Here is a 26247-nt window from a genome sequence, read left to right on the forward strand (position 1 = left end):
ACGCTACATTGGCTAACGAAAATATAAAAAAAGTACCAACTCGAGCTGTTTCTTGTGCCAGTCAATAAGTAACATAACAGTAGGATTTCATAACCTGACGGGATGCAACAGGGGTAGTGCAGTACAATTGGAATCCCGTTTCGGCACCAATAGTCACCGTACTAGTCAATGCCGTAGGGACTAAACATAGCATTAGAGTTGATATCGTTGCTTATTTCATGGTAAATGGTCAGATGATTTTAGACGGCCAAAATAAACCATTGGTCACTAGTTCCTCTAACGAAGAAAATAGACAGGATTATTAGTGAGAACGATAGTGTCATTGTGATGCGATGCGACGCTTAACCGTGGTACCCGGACGTTTTAAAGTCGAACCATTTAGTGATGGTACTATTGACCGATTCTGAAAAGCCAGCAAGAGGGTAACGTGGCAGCCGATGCCTCCTTGCCGATTATCTCTTATCGATGCACGAGCTTTATAGGTTACATTCCCATATTGTCCCATTTTCACGCTCTAATCTCATTAGTCGGGTCTTGTATGTATGGTACGATACGTTCGCTAATACCTTTACGTCATCATATGATTAACTCTGTTTGGGTAACATGCGCATGGCTATATATGGGCTGACAGGTCTAGAGAAGCGGCCTCCCACATCCAGTAACTTGTACTCCAATCATTTTACGTGCGCTGGCAATTAAGAAAGCGCATTATGATTGCATCCACAATCACTAGCCATTTTCTCAACAGAACGTTAGGCAAGTCTACCGTCGAGTACGCTTCGTATCAGGAAGAGCCAAATGGAAAAGAAGGCGAGACTTGAACTTAGATTATATTTTGTGAAAGGGAAGTCTTCAGCGGGCCCCTCAAGAACTTTTCATTTAAAAGAGCAGAGACGTCTCTAATAGCTGCACGTAACGGAACAGGGAAATCAAGCATGCACTTTAAATCGTCTTTATCTTTTTTTTAGTCATAAATATCGGAACTGAGGCTGTAACTACTCGATCTAATAAGTCGTTCCACTCCTGTACGAATTCTTGAAGGCTATGGATGATCAGGTGCACACATGTTTGATCTTGCTTTAACTATGTTTGCCCGAAAACTCTCACTGAAAAAATTTTTAGTTTAACGTAAAGCCATTTTGGACCTTCTTGGCCTGAACTCAAGTCCGAGCGCTTCATAGTTCTTTTGTCATATCGTTGCACTACTGCTCCTACAACATTAACTAACGAGCTTCATTGCACCCTTGTTGTATGCAATAGATGATAGTTATATCGATAACTATATGCAAATTATGGAGATGACGCTACTTGTTAGCAAATAGATCAATCCTTGAGGTTGTCCAAAATACAAAATTATATTCTATATAAATAAATAGTAGTAAAAATACAAACGTATTACTGATGTATAATTTATGGTAAATAGAGGAGAAACATATATGTAGTATTATTAGTATTACTACTTCTGTTGTTCGAAAAAGATAACTGTGACAAAATATGAAGTAAAGCTCCGGAACCCATGTATCTTATAAGCATATAATAAAAAGGGCGTTGTGCTGGAGCAAGATAGCGGCTATTCAAAGATGATAGTATGCAGCGAAGTGGAAAAATAAAAGTCAGAATGACAACAACCGGGTTATACTTTGACAAAATGAAGACAACAAAGCTTTTGGGTTTTTGTACTTGATGTTGTCTTATAATTATAATTTGCATTTGAAAAAAAGGACAAAACTCTTTTCAGGTCCTTCGGAATCCTTCGAGCAGCTTCGGGTGATACAAAAGTGCAAGCTGCTATGTTCAACTTTTACTACGTTTGAGAAGACCGAGACTAAAGGTAAGCCAAATCCCATCTCAGGCGAGTATCGCCAAGCGTGCTAGAGATCTTCAGCCGACTAATTCCTATATAGAAACGCTATGATGATTCGAGCTAGTAAACAAAATTAGTCAGTTTTTCGAATCATAGCCGTGGGTCACCTGCCGTCGTCGTCGTACGTAGTTCTGCGAAATGTTTCAGGTTCTACATCTGGCGCTGTTGTCGGCAGGCGTTGCGTCAAATAGGTAGCCTTCTTAACGTAAAAAAATAGTTTCGCTTTCAATATTGAGCTTCGATCAAAGGATACTAGGCGGATTTACTTACCTTCGTGAGATTTACTGGGCAGACACGTTACCTTATGCGCCATTACGGAAACACTGTGCAATTCGCGCCCAAAAGGTTTATACTGCATAGAGCATTAAGTCATGCTGGTCGCTGAATACAATCTACGGAACCAAACCAGGTGGACGTACCACATTATGATGCTAATCTATCACCAGGCCCTCGATTCAGACAATTCTTTGTTTTAGCAAAAATCTGGCTGAAAAACCTGTCTTTATCACACAACCTGACTTACTGGGGCTGTACTTCTAGGTATGAGAATAATCGTCAGGTGACATTGAAATATCCGATTAAAATAGAGAAAATCGTGCTATGCATGAAGTGTCCTGGTGGCTACCTATAAAGGAACAGGTTCTTTTACCCGTGTGTCTGGAGAACGTTCCTTTATTATTACATCCGCCGGCAGCACGTAAGTAAGTCGTCACCAACGAAACAAAGCCAGAATTACCAATGCGTGCGTAACTATTCATTCGAATAGAATAAATAATCAAAACAGTTCGTGACAGAGCATACGCTACGACTTGAACTATTCTCCTTGTTGGCACTTGTTAGAATAAATTTCGTCTTATATAAAAACCGAGTTTTATTTTATAGATGTGCCACTATACTGTTTGTGAAGAACGCCAGCATCCCAGTCCCTGATTCATAATTTTAGCAGAGGAAGACACCCACGTGACTGGCGTGAAAGGACACATGGTAGGGTAATCGATGAAGAATAGCATTAGTGATAGCTGCAAATTCTCTATGAGTTAAACTGCTCCATATTAAAATTTTCTGAAGTACCCTTCTTAATGATATATATTAAAATAGCAAAAAAGGCCAAGGCGATCCTACAACATCGGCTGACGGATTGTTTTACTCAGCACTCATAACATAAAGTAGCACACAGAAGTAAACGATATCATACAACTTCTAGATGAATACGGCACGAAGATGTAACAGGCTGTAGTGCCACAGTGATACGGGGTACGGAGATGAGGTGAAGCCAGCCCATCGCAGAAAGCTAATCACGCTTGTCCGTGATATATATTCACTGTAATCTTCTTGCATCAACTCGTAGAAGACTGTTAATGACTGGTAGGCGCCGCGTGCGTCCCATCTAATCCATGATCGACAACGAGAGAAAAAGAAACCGAATGAACGCAGGAGGGCCTTGGCCTCACGTTGAATTTTTTTTCTGCATCTCTTAAATGAAATAAAATAAGTGAAGGGAGCTTGTGAATAATTCAGTTCACCCACAACATCCACACAAAAAGTGTTTGGCCGCTACATTCTTACCTACTAGCGCATAGCCTTCAAAGAGGCCACAACGATGAGCAAACTTATGCAGGGAGTAAATGCAATCGACATGGCAGAACACACCCAAGTAACGCAGCTGCGTCTGCAAGATGGCGGCTCACTGAATTAGCAGTTTTACCGGGCGGCTCAGGTACGCTTTCGTATGAAATCTCTTGGCCATATGCTGTTTCCTCGTTCTCTAAAACCGACAGTGACACCAGCGATTAAGCCAGTGGTCAAAGTGTCATGGATGCATCGGTATATTTTAATTTAACGGATGAAAAAGAAATTGATTATCGTCCCGATAGCTGCTGGGTGGAGCCACGGTCCGCAAATTCTCTTTCCAGAAAGGGTCTTATTCTATTATACTACAATAGGTTTTTGAGAGCATTCGTGTTCTAAAGTAGACGCTAGAGCTAGTCACCTTCAACTTTTACTTGTAAAAATTGGTAATAAAAAAAAGGTAATTAATAAATTAAATCGTGTTAGACTTTGAGCTATTTGGTAACGGGGCAGTCTGAAAGTCAATAAGATCAATACAAATGCCATTGAATCGACGCACACCGATTTTTTCATTTGACTAAAAGTATATGATCTTCATGGGTATCACTGCTCGCGGCTATTTTTCGAAGCTTAGTTAAACATCTAACGGACAATGTTCGGCTGTGGGTCATTAATTAGCTCGACAGGTCCATGCATCGTAGCATTCCTTCGCACGACCGAAGAAAAAAAATATCGAGCCATTTTCAGTTATTTCTTATATTTAGCGATATCTTCAGGTAGACCTGGGATGATACATGGGTTCATTATTTGAGGACCTTAGAAGGCATGCTTATCTCTTCCAAATCACTAGACAGACATAATAAGTATATCCTCCGATTAAGCGCAGATGACCTTGGCATTGTTGTTTCGGCTCCGGGATCATTAGTGCGCGGATATATTTCTAATGCATAACTAGTAGGTAACGGCAAGTGTAAATTCAGTGCCGTTAAAGGCGCTAACACCTTGCACTGCACCGGTTGACAGAAAAGATCTTAAATATCATAAAAGAAATGTACGATTTCTATAGACTATTTCCATCACTAGGTTACTTCGTCCTGATTCGCTGCGTTGAATTCAGGATACTGAGAGCGTCGTCCTATAAATCAGATAGATCAGTAAAATCAATTAGAGTATATAAACGGACATAGATTTTACAGCACGGCAATTGCCCAACATACTCCTTATGACATATTACTATTTGTATGTTACAAGCTTGCTTAACTGGTACGTTTGTGTAACACCAAGACTAAAGAATTCAAGTAGAAAAGGTCCTTCAAAATAGCGTACAATATGTTAGTTGAATCTATGACGTGGTTATTACAATTTAATTATATAAAATATAAAGTTTGGTATATTCAGCATAACTTTGAGATGCCGCGGTAGTCAAAAAACCAGCATGGCAATTCCGAATAGAAGGTGGTAAATTTTTGAATAACAACGAAAAAAAGGATTTCTATATAGTTAACGTTAAATAGATATACATTTCAGCTAGCTCATTTGCCGACACGTCTGCCATTGAAAATTCAGGCTTACCTCAGATGGGTCGTACACGTTTTCGAGTAAATATTTTTTCCTCATCACATCCCAAGTAAACTTTTCCCTATCACTGGTTACTTTGACCCAGAGTATACTTCCTACGTCGCAGCCCACCGCTTTTCTAACCGGTTTTTCGTATATCGAAGCCGTGAACTCGTTCACTGGCATACGTTTTGCGTCCTTAGCATACGTTTGTCTGCGCAGCTCCATCCAACCAAGGTAAACACGTGTTCGTACATGTAGCTGATTTTGTCTCACGGATTTTTCTTACGAGTCTTATTTGAGGTAGGCATACTTGAATTTTCAAGACGTTTTAAAGCGTCTGCAATAACTTCAGACGGTTTCGACGATATAGAAACTACTCAAAATAATACATCGAATATTTACTGCAGTACCAACTTGTTTTCTGATATTCCTGCTGAGTGAGAGGAGGCATGCGGTTATTTCAGACAAACGTATTGCACATCTGAACTGCTACTAATCAGGGAATAAAGTTAAAAAAAAAATGAACCGACAAGGACGGCAAATGTAAATCGTTTCCCCATGCTTAGGATACCTCGCGCTCATTTTGAGCACCATAATACTGTTTGTACTATTATAAATGCATGCGATATAAAATCTATATATTTGATGCGAAATTCAGCCTGAGTTAGCACTCTAACGTTTGTCTACTTGGGCGGACCTTCTTAGTTGAATAAATATCGAAAATCCATATTGTGATTTAGTATGTTTTTGGCATCTTTATCCAGGTAGCCTAGCTTACTCAGCTTGTTGTATTTCTATGTCCAGATTCGAATTGAATATATCTTTGTGTCTGTCCGTTTGAGGTGGGTTAACTGAAAAAACCGTCAACCACAAATGTAAATAAATTGTACCAAAAATACTATACTATTGGGTAAAAATCGTATCGTGATATCGGCTATGGGCCATTTGTAGCCGTCCTTATTGCCCAAACCCAAATTGTCCCATTCGTTCGAAACACGTATGCTTCCAGTTTTTCCAACAGCTAAAACATGGTTTTTTCGAACTTGAACGTAGGCTTATATCACTTGTTTTTCTTTGAATTCGTTTTATCGTGTCAGGGCTTTCGCTTTAGGCTATTTCCTGAGCTTTGGAAATACTAAAAACCTACATAGGGGTATATCTGGACCATACCATGCTGAGATAATACAGACATCGCATTTTCAAATAAAGCAGCGCAAGCACCTACGGATAAGTTGGTGCATTATCGCGGCCCAAAACTTGCGACTTATCACAGGAGCAGGCTCATTTTTGTAGACAGGATTACGCAATTTTCCCAACTTTTATAAGTATTATTCTATACTGATAATGCAGCCATGCCAAAAGTTGAAAAGACGGTGAGGGGAAGCTTGATTTTCAAATTGTATCCTGCAGTTGTTTTCAGTTTAGCTCCACTTTTGAGGTAATATCCCGCATGAGTTGTTTGGTTTTTGCCCAGGACTTGCTGTAACGAGTAGCCTAGAACGAAGCTTGTTTTCCAAGATCCTTCGTCCATCATGGTACCAATTATATACTTAACATTATTTATAGGCATGTTCCCAGAAGTCACTTGCGCCACTTGTACGCACCTGATTTTGTCCTTAAAGCAAAACACGATACGTGCCTTTTGGTACGCCATTTACGTTCTCCAAAAATCAAGCGGAAGCACGACCAAAAGTCACTCCACCTTAGAATTCTCTTCTAATTCTTTCCTATGGCGAATTTATTTTAGTGTTTGTTAGTATAATTAAATGATTTATCATTTGCTAGACACTTGAAATATGTAACAAGGTAGTGAAAGTTAAAAAATTGTATTTTGGTGTTGCTTATATACATGTTTACACTATATTAACGATTTAAGGTAGGAGAATCTTACAGGCAACAAAAGTCCTAAATTTTGGCGTTAGATTGTTGCGATGATACAGCAACCAGCCCAGGCTTAGCAATGGAGCCATGTTAAAGGTAACGACACTGAACAATCGCCTATACCGAAATGCGAATATTTTTGAAAAGAGAGATCGCATTAGCCTTTCCGTAGATTTACCATCGTACAATAGCCTTGTTTTTACCATTTGTCACCGCGATACGACATGCCTGAAGATGAATATCTGACAGTTTTCGTCCGTAGCACATCGGTACAGACAAATTCAATCTGTCCTTCTCAAATTAAAGAGAATCTCATCGACTTAGGCGTAGTTCAAATAGCCATTGTTAGTTACACATACACATACACATACTCCAAAATTCAAACTCTAAAACAGCATTACTTTACCTATATACCGACCTATTGTATTTACAGGTAAATTCAGGTTAGGTAGAATGCACACAATCGATTTGGTCGCATTGTTAGGAAATAAACTAAGAAGGAATTAAGTTGGGAGGCAAGTAGGTCATAAGCACTCGATGTGTACCCTCAAAACTGTCTTATATCTTGAACCAACAGGTGTAAGCACGCAAGCTTTACCTTGCCACGCTAAAAACAGTCACACCGACTATTCACGAAGGACCTTGATCTATGTATGTCCGTTTCCCTATCGTAAGCCGCTCAGCCGTCATGTCGGAGATCTTATTACATCAACTGTCGTCTGAAGGACCGGGCGAAACACTCACCAGAAGGCCGGTAACGTCTACTATTCTGGCTCCTGTATGTCAATGTGTGAGTGTATGTCAAGGAGTGGCGTAAGGCAGCAATCTAGGACGAGAAGGAGAGCCCTTCTACGTACCCATTGCGGTAGGCTTGGAGCAGCTTTTGTTCTACCGCGATATTTCGCCACGCCCCCTTCGATACGAATAGAACACAATTTCTTTCGCTACTACTACTTTCTTGTCGATCCGTTTGTCATCTGGCGATGCCTCGCGATCTACCTAATCTTTACTATGCCCGAATTCGGTGTAGCCATCAGTTGAACTGATCCTTCCTTATCCTCTCGATATATCTGTAGGCTGCGCCGTTTTTTGATGCTATAGAAGTGTTCCGACCCACATGCACGCATGGGTACCCATATTTTGTGTGAACAGAACGCTTGTGGGGTTATAGGGATACAAAAGCTTACGGCTAGCCCATTGACATTACACTGTTGCCTACTCTGTCGTGGATTCTCGGCACTTCTATGGTTTCGCTACAAAACACGTTGAAAGTTCGCTCCGTTGGTGTTTTGGGATATACTATCACAGTAATATGAGGCATTTGGCGTATGTCTCTACTTGTTGTAGTATATATGCGCTATCAGTATTGCGTAGTTTTATCCTCTGATTTATGAAGTCTCATGGATGGATACAGCAGATGTTCTTGTGATGTACGATAGTGAAGGATACTGTTGTTTGCAATGTGTCCTTACAACGAGCACGCTCTTCCATGCACGCTCTTTGCATTAAAATACGTTCGCGTCTGTTTCTGCTATTTACAATCGAATGCATACAATTGATACGCGGTATCAACTAGCTATCAGCAACGGGTCGACTTAACGCAGCGTTTCGTCTAATTGTGGCTATCGCCAAGGTCGTGAGGCTTCTATGAGTAACCGCTGGTCATACAAAGATGATCGGACTCACTTGTCCGTGCGTGGACAAATAACGGTATAGTTATGGGACGGTACATTGTAGCTGAGCAGCGAGGTCAAAGTTTTTGTGCATAATGTAGATAGGAGTATGCGTGTACAGGTTCGTTCATCGCAATGAGTAGTACGTATAACAGATTCTACGGTTAACATCACATATTCGATGATCACAGCTAAAAAGGATATGCATCTAAAATAGCAAGAATCAATAACATATAAAAGTCAACCTTGTAGTAGGGAAGGAGTTGCACTAATATGTAGGCACCTACATCAATACAGACGATTCAACTAGGTCATGCATTTAGGTTAGTAAACTGCGTACTCCTGGCTCTTTCATTGCGCCGCAGATTTACGTGAAGATTATAGTAATTTTAAAAAATGACCGAAAACATTATTATAAAACTCGAACTAGTAGATTTCGCGCTCTATGTGAATGGCGCGCATGGCAGAGGTCGTTATGATCTGCTGCTGTCGAAGGATATTTTTAAGCGATCGTAGCTCCAAAAAGATTCTCTAGCAGACGATCTTTTTTATCATCTAAGCGATATTGAATGCGGTTTCGATTATGCGAAGTAGGCTGATAAAACAATTCTCCAGTTATGAGCTAATAGGCCGCTAGTGTAGCAAACAAACAAGGTTACAATTAAAGCTGAGAAAATGAGTTATTATCACAAAAGGTCCATTTGTTATCATGATTGAATTGTCCCAGCTCTCACGCCGCACTAAGATCTAAATTGATCTAGTTTTATTGAAAAATCAACTTGGATTTCAATGACAATGGAGAAACTAGGTGGATGTTGGATTGAAACATATTTATGTTTCTTTTGTACCTCTGTCTCTTCACGATTTGTTTGTGTCTTAGCCAGACCAAGTCGTTAGCACTAGAGCTGAAAACAATAATTGTTAAAGCAAGTGATATTTAGGTCTACATAGAAAACCTTTTAGAGTCCTGCTCCATTGAAAATGACTATGCGTATATTCCGCCTAAATCGCGACTACCAGACTGGAACAAACACTCCATAACTACACGAGCTGAGTACAAATAATGCATCCGTACCTGCTGATAGATAATGCTATAGCCGAGAACACTACTTCCTTTAAGAAAACGATTCCTATAGTAGTTAATGGTAAAAAGTTCTTTTTTTTTTTAACTTTATTTGTTTAGAATAGATTTCCCTGATGAGCACTGCGAAAAGACGATTTGACCTAAATCTGATTTAATTAGAGGTGTTTTTAATAACGGAGACTCAAAAGTGATCTAATAGTTTTGATAAGCCTCAGTTGATTATTAAGGGAACCAGTGAACTTTTAGTTACTAGATTAATGGTATCTTATCATGAAAGACTGATGCTAACAGGTTTTAGATAGACTGGGTTGTGACATTGAGTCTTTGCTAACTGCCTCAAGAGAAGAAGGTGCCCGTTTTTGAATTTTGCCTGCCCTTTCTTTCGAAATTCGCGTATTATAAATTTCCTCATCTTATTGACTCATATATCGTGCTAGTCCTATAACGTGTCTGTGAACTAGACTGCTTCCATGATATGGCAGTTGATCACGGTGTGACATCCAATCTCCGCTGACCCGAGCACACAAACAGGTTAAACCGTGCATACCAGTAACCGACTAATTAGCTTCGGATGCTGTTTTCTCTTGTAAGTCCAGCTGGATTTCTTATATTGTCATCTTTAGTTAGCTGCAAACAAGTACATATCACTTAATAATACTATATAACCTCGCCACTAGAGAATTGTATTCAGTTGCTATATGTTGGATCGTAATGGCCTCCAGTGTCAAGGCTGTGGCAGTGGCTAGTCCTTGTCTGATGTTCCGGGCACAAACAAATATGTGACTATCATTGGAAGGAACAAACGGATGCGGTTGAAGGCAATTGTTTGAAAACTCAAAGCTTCGAGATACACACACAATTGCTGTTTATCTGTTTCCCTCGTTGGCTAAGAATGACATCCAATACGCATCATCTCGCATAAGGGACTCTTCTGGATCTTTTTTTAAATATAATTACGAAATTAATCAACACTAGTTAGCACAAGCTATTTTTAGCTGAGTTTGTATAAATTAATTCGTTGCTTGAGGCCGATGAAAAAAATTTATTTTCAATAGAAAGATTCTGCAAATTTGTTAATTGGGTTGATATTTTTTTATGTTTTCACCGGGCCAGCATAACCTCGTTTATTTCCACTATCGACATGTTACTTTTCCTAACTTGAATACCGTTATAGATATAATTCTACTCCGAACTGGCACACGTAACCCTCACAGGGGTTTTACCCGCGAACGTATAAATAATTGTATACATGTTAAAGCTGCATCTACCAACTATCATCGCAAAAATCATTCGCTGAGTGGTGCTGTTGATTAGCGAACACCATCAGCTTTGAAATATAATTTCGTCTCGCAGCGAACGAAAAGGGTTGTCGTTAAAAATGAGACATGAACCGTGTCCTAGTCACAAAAATGGATGCAAAGCAAACTAGTCATTGAAGCTCATTCAAACAAGTTTTCTTTGTTTTTCTGTTTTTAATACAGAAACACGTTGAAACAAACTTCTTCATAACAGTTTCGTATAGTAGCAACCCTCCGTAGAATTTTGATTTTGATAACTTGTCCGTCCTAAAACACTCTACCTCTACCTCTGCCTAATATTATTCGGAAGAGCCTCAGAGCCTCTACCGGGAAACTCTCACTGCAGCACGCATATTTACCAGGTACAATCTACTGTTCCTGTCGCTTTCACCAAACCCTCAGAGTTGCTTCGCTCATTGACTAATTTCTACAAAGCTCTCTTTGAGGAAGAGGCGTTTAAGCATTCCCAACTCCCCTTGCATACGCTCACGTTTGCTCCCTAATAATTTGCATCAATTTTAGTGATAGTCGCGGGAACAGGTTTTCAACAAGTTCTATATTACTAGAAATACGGGAGAAATTGTGTTGCAATAAGGCCATTGAAACCGTCGTTAGAAGTATGTGCATATAGACGCTTTAGAGGACTGCGCTTGTTTGCATTTTGGTGCTCTCTTCCAGAGACCCGGAACTCATATTCAGCGTATAATTATTTGTGTGGGTCAGACTAGTTTAATGTTTGTTCGTTATTACCCACCATTTGTGATCCCACAATTATTCCGCAACAAAATTGTGCAGTAGAATAGAGAGAATGACTGTTACGAGGTGTTGGTAGTCTAAGGAAAGTGCAGACAGTGACGATTATAAGCAAAAGTAGGCAACTGGATTTCTGCTGTCACATTTGCCAAGGGCTCTTCATATTGATGTAGCGCTTCAACTCAGTCGAGACGGAAGGGATGAACTATATTCAGATGATAGCCGCTGTCGAAGTCGCTGCTGAAACAACGCGACTGATACTGAGTCATTTCTCGTTATTATAAATTGACCAAGCTACGCTTTTCTCGACGCTCCATCTGATAGGTTAGGCAGTGTTTACTAGACCACAACTTGTAGAGGTCGTTATGCTCAACGCCCCTCGCTAAGTTTTTTGTGTTACAATATGGTTCATTTGAGGCTCTTAGTAACTGCGGCATGCTTAAACTGTTTTATATATTCAGCTTATTATAGATATCCCCTAACGCGACATGGTGCAATTATACCGCGAAAAATAGTAAAAAAAAAAAATGCTACAGCCCGTGGCGTTTTTTGCGATTTACGATATATCTTGCAAAGGATGCCTGCCAGCTGCATTACGTTTGTTGGTTTCATACTCGTAGGTGCCTACTGATCCGTTAGAAATTTCTTATCTCATCAACCATTATCGTTATACTCGCATCGTCTCACAGGTTTAGCAAATACGCATTGTATTACTAGTAGTATTTTTTCCCCCTTGACCGGATGGATTTAGAGTTATAAAGACCATTCGTTTAGCGCGAACACAAAATTAGATAAGATAATATTATAATACCGAAGGGTTTGTCGATCTAGCGACAATGATGCTTCCTAACGATCGTTTCAAGTGATTATCTTCAAAATCTTATAACGAATTTATTTCGCTTCAGGTTGACCTTCTGTGTAGTTTCTTAATCTTAATAAACGGTCATAATAGAGCAACAAGACCTTAACGAAGCTAATGGTTGGCAAGTTATGAGATGCGAATAGCACGCGACAAATGATTGAAAATAAAAGGTTGCCATGCCTACGCCAAAACCTTAAACACGTTCACATATTTATATAGCTTGCTTTTATTGCATATCGTTATGGATATATACTCGCCCTTCCGCAGTATATTCTCCCATAGTATCTACGCACGCTTCCATAGTACCTACTAGCTAAATTTGCCACTTGATGCCGGTATATAAATACATCTGTCATCTGAACCCAGTAGCAGTATCAGATGGCGATGACTGCAGTGTGTTCGTGGTATTGACACTTACTTAAACTTCAAATTAAAGTTAATGTTTCCACATTCTGTTTGGGTTTATGTTGCGTCAAGTAACGTGGCATTCGCGTTTTCGTCACTGGATGGAATATCGCCTCTTCCTTAATAAGGATCTGACAACGGACTTTGAGTGCGTGCGAAGGTAAGCGTTGGAAGCCTATGAATATCGACAGTCCATTGAATGGACCCGCCTCGGCCTATCAATCCTATCAAATAAGGTCGTGTTTACCCCGTCCGGAAATTCAATGGGGGTATTAACTCCGATCCTTAACGTGTACCGACATTCAGACGTACGGTCGATCACTTATCTGATATTTCTAATAGAGTAGGTTGACGGAATAACCAGAAATTAGTCATCTTGCGTCCGCATGTTAAGACATTTACATTCGTAGAAAATGTCAGCCTCTCGTTTAATCGTTAGTAGACGACCTTAGTGAAAAGGCATCGAAGCAAGACCGTCGTTTCCATCGCTATCACTTCGTGAACGATTTGCACACTCATCTATTTAAATTCGTTTCGGACATCCTGCATTGCAATACGTATGAACTTTATTTACTGTGGGAGCGTTGCAAAGGCCAAGAGGCCCTAATGTCTTCCCATACTAGTCTGGCAGCTCAAGTTGAAAATTCTGGCAGTACAACGCACATGGCATAAGTAACTGAATCATCCAAAGATACGGCCAGACACCAGACTAAACCCTTGTTTAGTTTTAGTACGAAATCATTCGAAAATTTAACAAAAAGTGACCACAAATCTTGCACTTAGTACTTCTGATTTGAACTGTTTAAACTTGATGTGGACTCAGATCTCTCAATTAAGTTTGGCTATTTAAAAGCGTTGCCGTCGCAGTGTAATTAACTGGCTTCGCGAGTGACATTTCATTAATTCCGCACACGATGGTTGGCCAGCTAATAGACGCTGCCTGCCACTGTTGCTAAGGCCGAGACAAAGCTGAGGTGTCCTTGAAGCCAGTGTACTGATGTCTGCTAATGGCAGGCAGAGCTTAAAGGCAGAAGAAATAAGGCTCGTTAGACATATCGGGCGCAAGCACGTCGTTGTGTTGGTATTGCCCTCCTCAGGGGCGGTGGCTGCGTGCATTAAAATCAATATGTCACTCTCCGGACTCCGAAATACTATCTTACCAGAGAAAAGTGGCCTGAGCACTAGCTAGCAATAGTATGACTGTCCTTTGCTTAGGTAGGTTAAGCAAGTTAATTCCAAATCGAAATTGCTATTAACCAGAGTGTTTCTATAATTCCTCTGTTTTTACTTATTAACACTGGTTACCCGCTACCAATTCGTAACTTTATCGAGAAGAATAATCCAATAAAATAATTTTTATAGGTTAGGAGCACGTAGCTGAATGCGATAGAAAGGTTTTATTTCATCAAAGGTGAATTTTAGAAGTTTTAGGAAAATTCAAAAATAATCTTTGCTTTTACATTATCGAAATAAAAAAACTTCCTCCACTGATCATTAACGGAGCTTTTTTTGCTTCAGTCGACGGGGTTGTATTACCATGTAAATCAGTTAGGGCAAGGACAGTCCCACTGCAGGCCGGCACCAACACAAGAAGCTAGGCGCGCACTATTTTGTGCTCGACAAGTTCGAAAATGTAAGATTGTGAAGGTGGTAAGCTTTCCCAGGCAAACTCAGATACGAGTAACGGGCAACTGATCGAGTCACCCGTCCGAGGACGATGACAACAGTCAGCGAGCAAACAGCAATTACCTTTCAGACGGCAGTATTTTCCCTGTAAACAAGCTAGAAAGTTGTGGCACACCTGGAAAAAGCAGCTGGCTGCAAGTTCGCCTGTCGGGCATAACCTAAACAACAGTATGGTGCCGAGAAAGTAAAAAAGCAGCAGGGAAAAAGCACGGGTTCAGGATTTTGGCTAATCTGGCAATTTGACCACGGTGACCGTTATATTGCAACTTGTTATTGACAGCTAGATTACATACGTCTAGTGTTTTTTCAAGTCTTCTGTTTCTATTTGTGATTGCTTTCAATAGATCGATAATATTATACCTGTCGAAAACAGATGTTAATCTGAGAAAGTCAGCGCTCAAACAAAAAATATATTACAAAATCAAAAATGCAAATATGTTATCGGCATTACAACACCCCTAGGTGTTGTTGTGGCATCGCTGCCTGATATAAAAAAGATCCCCGTTTATCAATTTTCACGCTCGAGATAATAGCAGACCAAACAAATATTACAAAGCAATCCGAAACTACGAAAACGATTTCGTTTCTTCTCGTTTCGATCGCTTTAACATATTCAGCCTAATTAAGGTTTCGAATTAGTGCTACGCGTCACAGTTCGTTGCAGATCCACACCTTGGCAAGCCAACGAGATTCTCGCGGAACGCTGAGATCAAATGGACTGCGTATCCCCCCCCCGGCGTGCCAGCCCTAACCAGCCGGTCACAATAAAGTGCAAAACATCGGACACGAAAAGGAACGTCAGCGTGAGCGCTCGGTCTATCCTGATTTTAAATATTATGGAGTTGAAGTGGGTTAGGAAGTTCCGGTTCGCGTGGCGCCAGCTGGACTGACTTTTTACAAACCCAAAGCCTGAAACAGGGTTAATTGTAACTTTTCGTGCTGTCACATCGGCTGTCGGTTCTACCGTTTCCAACGAAGTGAAATTAAGCTTCGTTGACTTTTCATATTTAGCCGATATCCGCAACTCGACGCTTCAATCAGAGAGTGGTATGATGCTTCACATGAGACAAAGTACCGAGAACCAAGCGCTCCATACGCTCTGCATATTAAACGGCACTCATTCGTAGCTACGGCCCACCTGTCGTAGACAGTGATCTAAAAACAGCGTCCGTAAGCAAAACGAGAATGCACAAATCCGCGTCCGATTACATACTTCCTGCGTATCTTGGCCGATCTGTTTTTAAGACTATAAAACAGGCTATTGATAATAAGTGCGCTACCAGCTACTGTATTCAGATAAACCCATTTGATCTATGGACTAACGCTGCTTTCTTGTCAGATTGGCGGTATTTATAAACGACTGATGTCTGTAATCCCACACATTCAACAACTGAATACAAACTGTGTTCCTGAAATCTTTCGCGGAAGGTTAGAGGATTTTTTTTTCATGTTACATGTTTGAGTAAAAAGGAAGTTGCTGTTAAATATAATGAACATACATTTTACAGCTTATCTATTAAAATTAGAACAACGATGATGGCATAACGTTCGTGATTTCACTTTGGAGAACAAGGAACACCTTGGCGAGTAACTGTTCGTTAGGATAGAAAGTTATAGAACAGATATTTCAATCTGCATCTATTCCCTGCTGTAATAAGCTATTCAAACAGACAAGCCTCAAACAACGACGAAGGTATAATATATTGACAATAGCGAGACTTGAACCCCACGCGTGCAGATAATAAGATAAGCAGTCGAATGCCTCAATCACTCTGTCGAATAGCTACGATATCCATCAAGGCCAAGTTCCTTTTTGAAAGGCATAGAGACGTTAAGCGATATTTTGCCTGCGTCTAATTAGCGTTTACGTTACTATAGAGTTTATCTAAATATCTTTACTAACTTCCGGTCGATATTGATTTATATGTAGATTGTAAAGGTTTTAAAGCACCTTGCTTCACGAACGAATATATTAACTTTGATTTCTCCCAAATGTTACTCATTTTCATGCTAAATTTTAAACGCAGTCTGCACTGAAGTGTAAAAGATGCGATGCTGCACTTATGGCTAATTCAGCACTTGCAGTACCTCTTAAAAAACAGACTATCATATGCCTGAAGAAATAAATAATTCGCTCAAAGTGAAGATGTGGAGACTTTGACAAAAGGACGCAGTGGAATATTAAACCTCAGCGGCCCTTTTCGATTTGTTGAAGCCTGCAAAATAAAAAAGACGTTATACAGTTCAGTGTATTGACATGGAGAGCTTTGCAGAGAAAGTTTTCTTGCGCTGGACAAAAGGCAATTTGGCGTTTGTACTCTCCCTACAAGACTGAGTCATTGTAACAGTACAAAAAACCTATTACCTATCGATACTAGTATGAAACCACAACTTTCTGTGTTTCGAATAACTACGCTGTCCCCGCGTTATATTTCCCGCTCATGCCAGGATACGACGAAATGGGTTCCGTCTTCCCGCAAAATGTGACGGGTGTCGACGTCTGTACGCGTTCTACACCCAGACCGTGTCAAAGACGGTGTCGGCGCATCTAAAAGAAACTGGTCCGTCGCCTCGTCATCAGTGTATATATAGGGCAATGAGCAAACAGCGTAATTTACTACATGTAGGCGTGTGTACTTGGCGCACGAATTCACTCACCAATAAATGAAATGTTTTCAGCTAAGCCACACAGGCTAACACATAGAGACCGAAGTCTAGATAAAGGGAGATGCGTGAGTAGATCTTTTGGGACCAACGTTTGTTCTGCTTCCTACCGCGAACGAAAAGTAGATTAAATACCGCCCCCCCCCCCCCTTCAGAGTGAACAGCCGTCAAAATTGATAACGTCAGAAAGCGAAGCTACTTTGAGTTGAAAGTGACGCGGTGCCGAACTACTGCAACAGCGCATAGCCAATAGGCTTTTACTGGAGGCGCTCGTACTGAAAGAACAGCTTTAGCGGAAAAAGTCGAAGGCGACTTTGTGCATCTTATTTCGAGCAAGTTATACGATTTTATGGGCCGGCAACCTTTATTGTTTCAAGAAGCATAACATGTAATATAAATCCATATCAGTGTGATATTATAATGCAGCGAATATTGCAAAGGTTTATTAAGGAAATAGTGAGCGTTACGTATTTCTGAAGCTCGCTCCTGACCTTATAAAAGTGGACCTAGTGTATATATACCAAACTACCGCTTGTTTGAGCTATAAGCCGATATTTAGCATGCACTAACGCGCATGAGCAGGACTTTCCTGATATATTTATTGTAAAGCCAGGTCACAAAAGTATGCCAAAATAGTCTTGTTAGCAATTCACACAGCTTTACCTTAAACTTGAATTCTAGCATAAACTCAATAATAATAATAATAACCTGAATTTTCTTCATTTTTCTATCAATCTTGTGGAAGGATGGCTCCAAAACCTTCTGTATGAAAGTGTACGCTGCGGATAGGCCGAGGCCGGTATGAGCATTTTCGGAGCCTTGGACAGTGACTGCAGTGACAGTTCCATTGATAGTCAATATATGAAATACTCAAAGCGACGTTCTTAACAAAATGGGAAGGCAAAAACTATTTACCGATAGTGGTTTAGACCGTAATTGTGCGTCAAGGGCTCGTAGCGCAAAAGATACGGAGGTGTTTGATAATATTTGTCAGATGGGTGGTAGTAACAGTTCAGAAAAGAGTTATTAATGAGCTGCACTATAACCCACGTATCATTCACGGAAATATTCGTAATATGGGCTACGACAATGGATATATTTTTAGAAGCAAATGAATTTGTCCATATGATTGGGTGATTACAATTGAACAAATTTTTTGACAAGGACTGGAAACTCTCATCTACAACACTCTTTACTACTGAATGAAATGGTATATTTCGATCAATAGTACCAAAGCAAGTTACCGAATTTGTAATCTAAATCACCTTGATCGGTAAAATTTAAAACATCTATATATATATATATATGTGATAAGTTAGTATAATATTTAAAGCACAAGTGATCTTGATAACAATCGAAACCGGTTTCTCATGATTGACGACTGCTGGGCACCGTATCCTCTATGGAAGTCATATTACAGACACTAGATTACGTAATTAATTACTTTGTTTCCGTACGTTCGTAAAAATCAGCGAACCCCTTACGATGGGGCAAATAGACACTTTTAGTGCACACATCCTCTAGATGAGCACCTAACTGGGTACTCACTGCGTACTTTAATATAGTGTTTTTAAGAGGAAATCGCTTTTCGTTTGTTGTACCGATCAGGTTAACTTCGGTAACTTATATTTAATATTATTACTGTTTTAAACAGATACTTTTTACTAAAGCATAACGCACGTTTCAAATACACTTCATTAATGCTACGATCGTTCTCATCGATAATAAAAGCATAAGGAAAAACGCGGAAGAAAGAGGGAAACCCAGTTCTGTGATCTCCTTCAATGCATCATGCAAAGCAGCATGCCACCATGTGTTTTAATCATATGAAATAAATTTTGTCCTCAAATCGACACACTGCTCTGTATTTGTGTCTGGTCCTACAAGACGAACCTGGTATTAAAGTTTATCGGGCTTTTTGTAAGCAGCTTTTGTCCTAATAACTCAAAAAGGATAAGGTCGACGTCAGGTAGCATCAAAAACGGGATCACGCTCGCGGATTTGTACGCGAGCACGATCTAGCTCTAAAGCTTCAAACGAAACCCTGGATAATTTCAAGCACGTGACATTCATTCGCATTACGATTCACGCTTGAATATAATCCATGCAATCGTCTGCAATATGTTTTTGCAGACTCTTAACTTAAGCTTAAATTAGTTATTCTTTATTACCTGTGAATGAGTTTGGGTAGGCCAACGACCTATCAAGCGTACCTTTATCAAACGTTGCGTGTCATCATATTATCCGGAAAATAGGAAAGCAGTTTTTTTTTAATAGTAATTTCGCCGAATAGGCTGAACTTACACGACCCCATACTGGGTCATCTGTTCAAGGAGCCGTTCTACATAGAGTTAATACTTCTACCAAGGTTTTTTTTTACCACGGTTCAGCACCCGCCATATTCCTCTGCTCTTGTGAAAAACCCTCGTTCGTTCGTGCCGAGTCTATCGATCTTGGAGTTTCATTTTTTGCAATTATGTTAGACCGATGATAGTATAAGGCTTTTAGAGTCTACACGGTTATTGGCGTCATTGTTCTTGGCTGTGTACTTACACAACACTTCATGACAGCGTTGACTCACAGCAACAATCTTGATAGTAGCTATTACTTGAACTGCTCATGAAGAGAAGCATTAGACGATTTTAGGCATAGCATAAATAGTTGTTCCATCAGTCAATGTTCAGAAACCTCTCTCTGTTTCTGATCCACCCGTATAAATGTAGCCATTGCGGTGAGACTGTACCGCCATGTGACATTGTCATAAACCTAAATTTATACTCATAAATCCAAAAAAACCTCCATGTTCTAATAACTGAATTCTAGCAGTCCACACGTTGCCTTAGTTCCCCTGTACCGTCGCGAATTTGAATCAGTTCGCGGTGGCTAAATTCACACGTTTTTTCTACCTACCAATGAAAATATTTGTAATGTTTACCTAACTTAGTTGTACATATACCGTACTGTGAGTTTATTTTGTCCCTGTAGAGTGTAGCTTATTAAAGAGCTAAAAAAGATCTGTCTTACCGCCAAGATCAGCCTCGTTCTTTCTTTCAAACAAGTTCTTCTTTCTACAAAGCTAAACCATATTGGCCGATTATCGTCAAGAGAATAGTATCATTCGCAACCGTAACCTAATTATCGTCTCTATATAAAGTTAACTGACTCATACAATCGGTTCGATTGCATTCTCGTCTCTTCAGCACTCAATATCTGTCCTTATATATCTAGTTAACATGTGTTTACGGGCTCCGTCTGTTTTTTCCTACGCCGGCTGTGCTAAGTTACGGGACGACTGTGGCCGTAACGCCCGTCAAATTCAAATTAACTTATTCATATTTGGAATGAGCTCGTTTGCTCCGTGGAGCAGAGATATAACATACTCCTGCTACCGATTCCAACCCAAAGATGGTCGACATTTATTAAAAAGTAGCTACTAGTGAAGTTATTTTTTGTCAAGGTTCTTTCACTTGGAGGCGTAATAATACTACACTACTTACGTACGTTTGAGGTTGCGTTTGAAGGGACTAAATCTGAATTTATCGCCTCCATAGAGAGGATTATGCACTCCCTCACTGCATTGTGAAAAGCACCTTAAGATATATAAAGGTAAGTTGCATAGATAATCATTTATCGTGTGTGTCCTTTCGAGTTATTCATGAACGAGAAAATAGAAGTTCGCTGTCAATACGGAAGTTAGCGGTGTGTTAAAGGGATGCAGATTATAGCTCAGTAAACGTAATCAGAGCCAGCTGTTCTTGTGAAGAATTCGATGAGCTGGCCAGTTTTGATCAGACATTCACGTTTACTCTGCAGAGATGTAATGATGAGAATATAACACCAGATTTGCATCACTACCCCGTCATTCGTCAGTCGTTTCGGGGCTACCTTCGTCTTCACGCGAGTATCTCTGGAATAAGTTTTTACTTGAGCTTAACCGTTCTTCGTATTTTCTTAAAGAAGCAGTTTTATTTTCTACTGTGGAACATTACGCAGTGTCCGATAGCAAATAAACACTATATTATGGCTGTTTTCAAACGTTTACTTGTCATTTAGTTGCGGTAAAAATGAACCTTTTACAGAGACATCTTTTCCCTCCATCCAATCCAAAGAGTTAGATACACATATCGCTCACGGTCGAGGAGGTACATCACTACATGAGGCCCCCCCACTTTATTATGTATGTCCCATTACAATAATCAACTTTCTGAAAAAAGCAGCTCCCTCATGTTTTTACCCCGTCACTTTACCATATACTATGAGAAATTAATTATTTGGCAAAGCCTAAAGGTAAAAACAAATAAGAGGGAGTAGTGTTAAACCGCTGTCATTCGATTCATACGATATTCAAAATCTCTGTCTTTTCCTTAACTTAAAAAATTGCTCTATTTGATCTAGGTGTACATTGTACAGAATCGTTGTACTATATAAAATTCATATAGTGCGCAAAATGCGAAGTGGAGTACATGGAGGAGTTCTATGACCGGGAGGTTTTAATGTGATATTTTTTTTCCCTATTACTATTCTTAGCGGTAATATAATAAATAAAGCGGTATTATATGCTTGAATAAAGCAAAATTTGACTGGTGAGGTCGTTAAATGTAAGGCAGGTAATAGCTCCTATTACGGCAGGACAGAAAATTGTGTGTTTGAAATGTTGGTTTCCAGGTTTATTTCGGCATTCGATTTTATATTCTAGCTGATTAAGAACGAACTTTACCGAGCTCATTAACCGGAGCTAAAATGGCAGTTTAATCGCATGATTCCTTCAGTTCAATGGAAAAATATTTGGAATTTTTCGTATTGATGAAAATGCTATTGGCTAGCAGGCCCGTTTAATTGGCTAAATTTATGTGTGCCTGACAAGCGTTTATTTAAATTTGGCGCCAACGTACGTGTGTTCTGCAAAACCACCAAGAGATTTAACATGAGCTTGATTTCGGCGGATGTACAGATATCGAAATACCAAAAACTGAGCTTTGGCCGGTTAGTACAAATAGACTTTCGTTTGTGATTTGTTAAAAACAAGTGAAAAAAATAGTATAGTAAGATAGCGGATAATAATTACTTCTGTTAGGTGCTGTTGGGCTTTATCTTTTCAATTTTCTAAAATCGAACTTGCAACATGTGTGATTTAATTAAAAAATTGAAAGAGAAGCGTTTTATTGAGAGTTTCAGTTAAAAATCTCAGGGCCGTTTGTTCCAGACGCCGTTTTCACACTACAGTTGGCAAACAACAAACCCAGTTAACATCAACTGAAGGCCGCAACATTTCAATTCAAAGGATTTTAAGGAAGAACATTGAATTTCAAAAGGTTTCAAACATTTAAATTAGCAAGAGTATTCAGATCGCTCTAACCGCTCCGATGGAGAGGATGCCATTTTGCCTGGACAGATTCGCTTTCAAAACGTTTCCAAAAAAAAAAAACTCTCTCACTTTTTCTCTTGGCACAATTGTATTTCTGCAGGAGGAACCGAATCCGACTTGGCAGCGCAGTGAGAACCTTTTTCCCAGTGGCGATGGTTAACATGGCGATCGGCGATGCATGTCTGCCACCACAGATGGCCTCTTTGGTGGAAACATCAACAGATTAGTCCATCGTTTTAGCACTATCATCAGTAGACAGCTGTAGCAGACCTGGTAACCGGCCATGGTGACCGTGATAAAATGTGTCGTTCTCGTGATTCTTAGTCAGCCGAAAAACAATGCCGAGAGTCGGCAAAATATCGTGCTTGTCCTAGTGATTAGAGAACTTCCTTCGATCTTCCACCATAGAATCTATGATGGCGAACGCCATTGCCTAAACTACTACAATGGATCCCAATTATCTGCTGCCCAAGCTATAGATATACGAGTATTTGTAATGGATGCGCGTCTATTGTATATGAAAAACTCGACACTATAGAAATTTTGAATAGTTTTTCGGCCGAGGACCTTGATCTCAATGCTAAATGTATTAGCGAGGTCTCGATAATTACTTAAGTGTTTTTCTTCATCAGTGTACCTTCAAGTGCTCTCTTTCTTGGACAAATTTTAAGAAGCGTAGCCCCAGTATCCCGTTAAGCGGGGTCTTTTTGCTGAACCTAGGGATGCTTATTTTTCTACAATATAGACATTGCGGCTTTTAAATTGTTATTTCAACGCTATCATGAACTACCACAATATATACGGCCCCTGGGGATAGTTACGGGCAAGTTAAATATTCGTAGCGTTTGATTTTATAACCGTTGACACCTCTCAGCAGTATCGCTGTATCAGACCTTTCCTGTCTGTTCCAGACTTCCACGTCGCCGTCCCGGTATTGACCACTGACTTGTTAGCGAGAACAAGGAGATTCGATCAATCAAGGGTAACGAAGGTGCTCTCGGCTGGAAGGGAAGAACAACCATTAGAATTATCGAACTGTCTTCAGAACATTGGTCTTATTGGATTTGTCTGGGTCTTTTCCAATAGATCCATGTGACAGTAAGGCGGTTCTTATGATGCCTCAATTCGAAACTACATGTAAAAAAAAGTGGCGTAGCAATTACTCTGGCCAGGCCACTATAATACTTCCTAACGGCAGAACCTTTGGTAAAAAGAATCGTTTGCCTCTTGTGGCATGATAAGACCCATTTCGAGCGATATCGTATTTGTGTCGACGTCCATATTTTGAGTTTCCCATGTTCATAGTTCGTTAAGAATAGTATTCCCGTTGACATTTGTATGTATTATACATTATTTTCAAGTTCTTACCTCAGGCATAGTTGGCAAGTGTGTTAGCAATAGATTGAATTATAGCTAGCTTGAGTCTCGTGTGATTTAGCTACAGCTTTAGACATGGTATCGATTTGTATCTAGTTTAATGGCTCACCATATTTTATATTGATCTAAAGGCATAACCGTAACATAAGTGCATAACCGTAACCGTGTCGCGGCAACAGTGTTTTGTAACTTACCTAGTATTTGCCATTGTGCATGTCAGGTAATCGGTATGAACGGTCAAGACCCAGCCTCAAAAATAATAGCCATAATTTCCTTATCCTACGAGATAATTGCTGATAAGATTTTAGCTGGTTCTCCTACCTGGATCGAGACATTGTGCTTAATTTCAGCCGCGGTCGATTCACTGCTCATGAACGAGTTCATATTGATGGGCAGCTCTTTTAGAACTGTTCTGTAAGTCGTCAAATGGCTGTTTGAAGTGTGATTTTGCCACCAATTTTAATCTATCGTAAGCGTCCAGCGTAAGTTTTGTCACGGACCACTTTCCGCACCGCGTTTTGAAGCCAGATCGGTTTCAAGTGCCCAATTCGATGAACCCAATCCAGCACCTAACGAAGGAATATAACAAGTATTTCCTGTTATTCTTCTCAAAACTGCTTTACTGCAAAGTCTGCAAGTGATTTATCGGCTCCGTTGAAATTGCTAATTCTAATGAGAAATTTTAAAGACTTATAGAAAAGAGCGTTACGTTGGCTTTTTGGGTAAAGTACCGACATCGTATTATGGTAACTTATGATTATTTCAACTTCATGCCAAATTTCTTCAGCCGTTATCTATCCCTTTGAACCCCAATACACTACGATCATAATCACATCGACGGAATTCAGATGACTTTTACTTGGTACAAATCTCTGACTACCACAAATTGTACAAAATAGCTGATTTTTCGACGATTAAAAATTTTCTTTAGCACCACCTATAGCTCCTCTTAGGATCAACTCAAATTCTCTGCTGCAGCCTCAACTAATATGCACCAGTGTTCCTGCCTTTGCGTTGAAAACCTTAGGAGACCTACTCGGCGAAAATGGTCAGGCTCGTTCGTGGCAAAAAATCTATCCCACATAAACACGGCCCGGCCAAATTCTCTATGTCTCTAAATACATAAATGCGTATAGCGCATGCATTATACATTAGTGTGGCTTCTGTGCTTGTAGTGAATGAAAAAGCATTCTCATACTCGATACGGCACTTGGCTAAATGTGTCGATCTAGCCTGGATAAAGCTTCGGTGGAAACCGATACCCAAAGCATTATAGACGGCCGCCCATTTCGTGCATGTAATTTTTGCACGTCTCAGCGGTGATCGACATGTCTAACAATGCGTTTACAATTTGTCTTTTAAAGGATTCTGATTCTGAATGTGTGGCAGTACTTCCAAGAAAAGCTGCTGCTGCTGTGGCGCGCTTCAATTATCCATGCAGAAAAAAAGTTCTTCGCGTTAACTATGACCGTCTGGCCGTTATGTGTGGGTCCAATCGTTCTAAAATTAATTTTCACCAATTGGTGAACAATAGTGCTTCCAAGAGTGATTCAGTAGATACTTGCCGTAACGTAGAGCCATGACTTTTTCGGTATTATCTAAAACGATATAAATTGCGCCTTCAGAAATAATAACGCCACGTTCTGACCTCTAATGCGCTTTCTAGATTAAAGCTTGAGTGAGTTAGCGACCTAAATGAAAGTTTTGACTCTCCAGGATCGTCCAGTCCCATCGCGTGAAAGAATGATTTAGCTTTCTTCAACGCTACGTCCTAGACTGTTGTCTGAGGTTTGCGATATGGTCTTGCGGTATCGGAGTAAATAATTCAGTTAGCATTTTAGATATATCGTACGCTGTATTAATTCAGCGGTTCTTAGGCTAAAATTATAATAGATTTTTCTCTGCTAGCAATGTTGAACGTGTATTGAATATTGATCGAGAATAGTCCTCTTCTTCTTCCTCTCTGAAAGGTGCTCTTCTTAAGCATAGTGGTGCTTGCAAACCATCGAAGCTGTTCCAAATATTAAGTTTAAATAATCTTTTCTTATATATATTATAATCAAAATAACGAGATAACCTCCGTGCCATATGAAAACTGAAAAACATGCACGTTTCAGCTCATTAGAGCAATGCGGATTTAACTCAGTTCTTACTCATAGCAGTCACTGTGCTTCTTAAACTGGGACAACTTCATTTCTTGAATCCA

General features: G+C 39.9%; 1 long non-coding RNA gene across 1 annotated transcript; it reads right to left on the reverse strand.

The window, feature by feature from the left end:
* Positions 1–23526: 23526 nt before the first annotated feature.
* Positions 23527–24575, reverse strand: LOC147753208 (uncharacterized). The gene is made up of 2 exons (XR_015311894.1): positions 24363–24575; positions 23527–23665 (listed from the first exon to the last, which is right to left on the reverse strand). It is a non-coding gene; the product is annotated as an uncharacterized LOC147753208 (long non-coding RNA).
* Between the last annotated feature and the right edge of the window lie 1672 nt (positions 24576–26247).

Source organism: Varroa jacobsoni, unplaced genomic scaffold (assembly GCF_002532875.2).
Source record: "Varroa jacobsoni isolate VJ856 unplaced genomic scaffold, vjacob_1.0 scaffold_656, whole genome shotgun sequence".
NCBI classification, from domain to species: Eukaryota; Metazoa; Arthropoda; class Arachnida; order Mesostigmata; family Varroidae; genus Varroa; species Varroa jacobsoni.